The 5,657-nt window shown below is 45.7% G+C and overlaps 1 non-coding gene across 1 annotated transcript; it reads right to left on the reverse strand.

The window, feature by feature from the left end:
- Window positions 1-261: 261 nt before the first annotated feature.
- LOC123453460 lies at window positions 262-390 on the reverse strand. Its single transcript, XR_006632841.1, has one exon. It is a non-coding gene; the product is annotated as a small nucleolar RNA SNORA33 (small nucleolar RNA).
- Window positions 391-5,657: the final 5,267 nt, after the last annotated feature.

Consider the following 5,657-nt stretch of genomic DNA (forward strand, 5'->3'; position numbering starts at 1 on the left):
CACCCACCCACCTGCACAATGACTTTAAAAATTCAGAATTCGGAAGAAATGCCCCTGCTAGATGGATAGACCCCTGCTTTCCAACTATTCACTGGCAAATATAATAACACTGATATTGTTTTATAGTTTTTCATGTTGGCATTATATGTGTCAATATTAAGGCTTTTTAAAAAAACATGCAATTTATTAACTCTTAGCTTTCATTAAACTTAGAACAAGTTACATTAAAATTAATCTTATGAAAATGCTTCAACATTAAAGTATTGTAGCCATCTTCAGGGACCTTAATGACCTCAGCTGTCCTTAAGGTTCATAATATGGCATCACTATTGCCAGATCTCTACATTTCTGTAGAAACAGATTCAGATAAGCAGACCAATTGGTTGACTCAATATTAAGGCTTTTTTGAGGTATATGATTTAAGGGCTGACAGAATGGGACAAAACTCAAAGCAAGACCATACACAAAGGGATAGAGGACATATTTTTGGAAGACTCAACAGGGATAGCCAGAAGGTATCAAAGCCCCCTTTTCTGTCAAGCTAGGCCATGAGTCACACTGAGTGACCTGTTTTCCCTCTGAAAGAAGGATCTTTATTGGCCACAGATGAACCTCATCCATAATGTATAAGCCTGGAGAGGAGGCAGGAACCAACGCCAGAAGCTTCTGCAAGAAATGATCACAAATTACATGAAAGAGTACAGTGCTGTTATGGTCCCTTCCTTCCCATTTCAGTAGTTTACCATAGGAGTACACCCCAAGTTACTTCCTTAAGAAGCAAATGCAAGGGCAATGGGGGAGGAGGAAAAGAATAAGATAAATTTCAGAGCAACTTGGGAGCAAAGTATTTATTGTGGGTGGTGAATTTGAGGAGACATATTAAGCAGGAGTATTACAAGGCCCAGAGAAGGAAACCAGCTACCGCAGGTCACACTGCACAGCCAGGAAGATGAGAATCCACATCTTCTACTTCCAAAGCCTAACTCTTCCCATGATTCTCTGCATATTAAAATTACCTTAGGGGCTGGAGAGATTGCTCAGTGGTTAAAAGCCTAACAACTGGTATTTCATTCACCAGTGCCCACATAAACCCAGATGCACAAAGTGGTGCATGTATCTGAAGTTCGCTTGCAGTGGGTAGGGACCTTGGTATGACCATTCTCTCCTTGAAAATAAATGTATTTAAAAATTACTTTAAAGAGTTTCTTATGTCTAAGTGCACTATATTTTCTAAGGATGAAGGAGGCAAAAGGAACCGTGCCTGTTACCTTGTAAACTTCTGGTCTAGAAAAGACGTTGCATTTAGACTCATTACCAACTTACTCGTGTCTATGTAATAGTTTGGATGTGAACTAGCTCCCAAAAGCTCATGGGTTAAAGGCTGGTTTTCAATCCATAGGGCTACTGAAAGAAGGTAGAAGTTTTAAGAAGTGGAACTTAGTTGGGAGCTAGAGGGATGTAGGGAGCTAATGCAGACACCATTACAAGATGGCGCTGGCTTCCTGCCAGTCTTGAGGTAAACAATTCCTTATTTAGGCAGCACCTTGGCGCCAACCTCGCTTGAGGTTGCACATGCACTTGACGCACCTTGTCCCAAGCCTATCCCATGGCTCCTGTGGGTGGGTGAGCCTATGGCAGCCAATCAGCAGGCGCCCCATATTATTCTGCCCTATAAAAGCAACTACACTCCTGCGCCCCTCGCCCCTCGCCATCAGCTTTCCTGTTAACCAAGAGGCTCTCCAATAAAGTGTGATCAAGAAGGATCTTCGTTTGCTGGTTGTTCTTCTCCTGCTGGTCAGGGGGTTCGCCGCAAAGTGGTGCCGAAACCCGGGAAGCCAGGTGCTTTGTGGTCACCGGGCGAGGGGCCGAAGAGGATCCAGAACTTGACACATGGAGAGGAAGACGTCGGTAAGTCATCCTCAGTCATAATGTTTTTTCACTTGGATCCCTACCTGATCCTTGTTATTTTCATTCCTGTGTGGTTTACTGTCCTTGTCGTTTGCTGTGAGCGCAACATGGGCAATTCTCAGGGTGCGAGTTTTGTGACTGTTGGCTTTGTCCAGCCGATAAAGGAATTGCTTAAGCAGAGGGACAATAGGGTCTCCTCTGCAACAATTAAAAAGATTGTTAAAGACCTAGATACGATCGCACCCTGGTTTGCGGTCTCGGGGGACCTTTCTCTCCCTACTTGGGAGAAATTAGGTAGAGAATTGGAGGCAGCAAAACAAGAGAACAGAATTGGTAAGGGTACACTGCCGTTTTGGCGGCTGATTCACTCTTGCTTAAGTAAGAAAAACCACATGGAACTTATTAGAAGGGGACGGGAAGTTCTCGCAAGGCATCAGGATAGCCTTTCTGAGTCAGATACAAATGGGGATTCACACAATAGGCCTAGAAAAAAAGGAAAAATAAAAAGGGAAAAACAAAGACAAGATATAGAAAAAAGTTTACAAGATGAGCTCAGAGAAACAGGTGAAATCTATAATTGCCCCCCCCCAGGGGGAAAAAGGAGCCTTTGACAGGCTCTACCCTCCCATTGAGGAGCTTACACATTTAAATGTACTTGACACAGATGAGGAGGCTAGCTCCGATTCTGCAGAGGAGGAAGAAAAAAAAATTATTTAAAGGGGAAGAGGAAAGACAAAAGGAGGCCACTGCCTGTTATAAAAGGGAACAATATAGGTCCCCGCCTAGGCGCCCTCTGCTAACAAAGGGGCCTAAGGGCCAAGGGTGTGGTCCTTTACAGTTGATAGAGCCTTCCGCACCCCCACCCTATAACTCCCCTGGGGACACATGCCGCTTCATTAAAACAAAAACCTGGTCGCGGCTGGCCTCCGCTTTTCCAGTTTTTGAGGACCCAGTAACTCAACAAAGGAGACATGAACCAGTTCCCTATAAACAACTAAAGGATTTGGTTCAGGCTGTCAAGGATTTTGGACCAGGTGCAGATTATTCCAAGAATGTTTAGACCCGATTCCCCTCAAATTGTTGAATGCCTAATTGTTTTGGAGGTCTTTCAGACATTCTCTACTTCTTTTAACTTGTTTACGGATTCCTTATATGTGGCTAATGCGGTTGCTGGCCTAGAGACTGCTGCTTCTGTTCGCTCTGCTAGTCTGGTGTCTAATATTCTTTTACAACTTCAGTCTTTAATTTTGCAGCGAACTTGCCCTTTCTATGTCTTAGATAATAAATAAAAAGGACCGGATCTTGTTATAATAAGATCCAGGGGAGCTGTTTGTGTTTTTCCACAGGAACAGGATTCTCCTCATTGGGTTCCAGCCTGGCTGGTGAGGACAGTCAAGCGATCTCCGGAGGAGGGTCCAGAAGACAGTAAGGTCCATCAGGGTGGAGATGATAAAGGTCTTGTGGACAATCTTCCTCCTGTGCCTGGAATCCATTAAAGGAGAGCAACGTTGGGGTATTCTGTCAACCTTTCCCAAACCTATGCCAGTGCTCCATTCTGCCACGGTCTTCCCTCACTTCTTTACAACTCCATTTTCAAAGTGGATTTTATGTGGAACAAATGGCAGCTGCACGGACATTACACCCTTTGTACTGTTACAAGGAGGACTTGTAGCTTGCAATAATGTGCCCGGGACCCTCCATACGGAGAATCAAGTGGAAGAGGAAGAGACACAAGATGAAGGGGCGTTTTGGAAGCGCCTCAGTACATCTGGGGGTGTTAATGACATTGGACATGGCTGTGGGAGGAATACTTCCTTTGCCCCTGTGCCGGCATGTGTTCATCCACCGTTTCTGTTCGTTCTTAGTATGCTATGGTCCTTAGGGTGCCCCGGTGGGTCCCCGTGCCTGTAGAGGCCCCCAGCACGCTATCGCTATTCAGACAAAAAAGAGATTTTGGTATCACGGCAGCAGTGATAGCGGCTGTGGCCGCAATAGCAGCTGCTGCCACAGCAGCCGGTGTGGCCATGGCCACTTCGGTACAGACTGCTGAAACTTTGAATAGTTTGGCCTCCTCCACTACCATGGCCCTGGAGACTCAGACAGCCCTAAATTCCCATCTAAAGAATGTTCCCTTATTTTAAGGAATGGGTAGGAATGGGAATGTTCCTGGTGTGCTGCCTGGGAGGATGTGTACTTTGCCTCTGGTTGATTTGCCGCCTGCGAACCCAGACCAAGAGAGACAAGTTGGTCATTTTTCAAGCGCTCGCTGTCTTGGAAAGTGGTTCCTCCCCCGAGATTTGGCTGTCAGCTTTAAAAGGCAAATAGCTCCCCTGGCCCTTGCACCCTCAGGGTCTCAGAGTACCCATTGCACGAGGATGGGCAGGGATCTGGTAGCTTTCGTTTGACCGCTGCCTTTGCACTCTCAGGGGATCTGTCCCATTGCACTGAGGAAGGGGAGGTTGAACTTCTTCCCTTGATTGGTCAACACATCATGAGGTGTGGACCTGATCGGGAAAGTGGCTATTTTTCCTGAGCTATGCCATAAGTTAATAAAAAAGGGGGAACTATAGGGAGCTAATGCAGACGCCATTACAAGATGGCGCTGGCTTCCTGCCAGTCTTGAGGTAAACAATTCCTTATTTAGGCAGCACCTTGGCGCCAACCTCGCTTGAGGTTGCACATGCGCTTGACGCACCTTGTCCCGAGCCTATCCCGTGGCTCCTGTGGGTGGGTGAGCCTATGGCAGCCAATCAGCAGGCGCCCCGTAGTATTCTGCCCTATAAAAGCAGCTACACTCCTGTGCCCCTCGCCCCTCGCCATCAGCTTTCCTGTTAACCAAGAGGCTCTCCAATAAAGTGTGATCAAGATGGATCTTCGTTTGCTGGTCGTTCTTCTCCTGCTGGTCAGGGGGTTCGCCGCAGAGGGATGGTTCAGTGAACAAAATATTTACCACACAAGCATGAGTGTCTGAATTTGGATCCCCAGAATCAGTAAAATGCTGGATGTTGAGGCAGGCGTCTGTAATCCTAGCACACTTACCATGAGAAGGGAGGTAGAGAGATGAGAATCTTCTGGAAGCTCAAAGGGCAGCCTGGTAAAACCCCTTGTGAAAGAGATCCCGCCTCAAACAAGTTGGAAGCAAAGACCAACACCTGAAGTTGTCCTCTGACCTCCACATGAATGCCTTGGCACAGGTGTATCCCCACAAATAAAAATACACACATTCATCATACACACACACACACACACACACACACCAGAAAGAAGATAAAGTCCAAGAAGAAGGAGGAGAAAGGCTTACTAGAAGGAAGATAGGTTACTGGAAGAATGTTCTTGAAGGTGATATTTAAGACTTCAGCCTCTTTCCATCTCTACTCTCTCTGTCCTTCCAGCCCACCATGAAGTGAGCAGCCTCCTCCAACATGAACTCCCACCAGACATTCTGCTGCCAGAAACCCAACATAACAAGGCCAAGTAAACAGGGGCTGAAATAGCTGAAATCATAAGGCAAAATAAACTTTTGATCCTTCTAAATTGATCATCCCAGGTGTTTTGTACAATGGAAAGCTGACTAACACAGTGTATGATTATCAGTCTCTAATATAACAACCATTAAAGTCAATGATTTTAGAGCAGGATTTGGGAAATTTTCCTGTGTGGGGACAGACAGTAAATATTTCAGGTTTTGAGGTCAAGTGGAAAAATTAAGGATGCTATTCAGGTAATGTATCTCATGTATGATAATATAA

The sequence above is a fragment of the Jaculus jaculus genome, chromosome 11, assembly GCF_020740685.1.
Source record: "Jaculus jaculus isolate mJacJac1 chromosome 11, mJacJac1.mat.Y.cur, whole genome shotgun sequence".
Lineage (NCBI taxonomy): Eukaryota > Metazoa > Chordata > Mammalia > Rodentia > Dipodidae > Jaculus > Jaculus jaculus.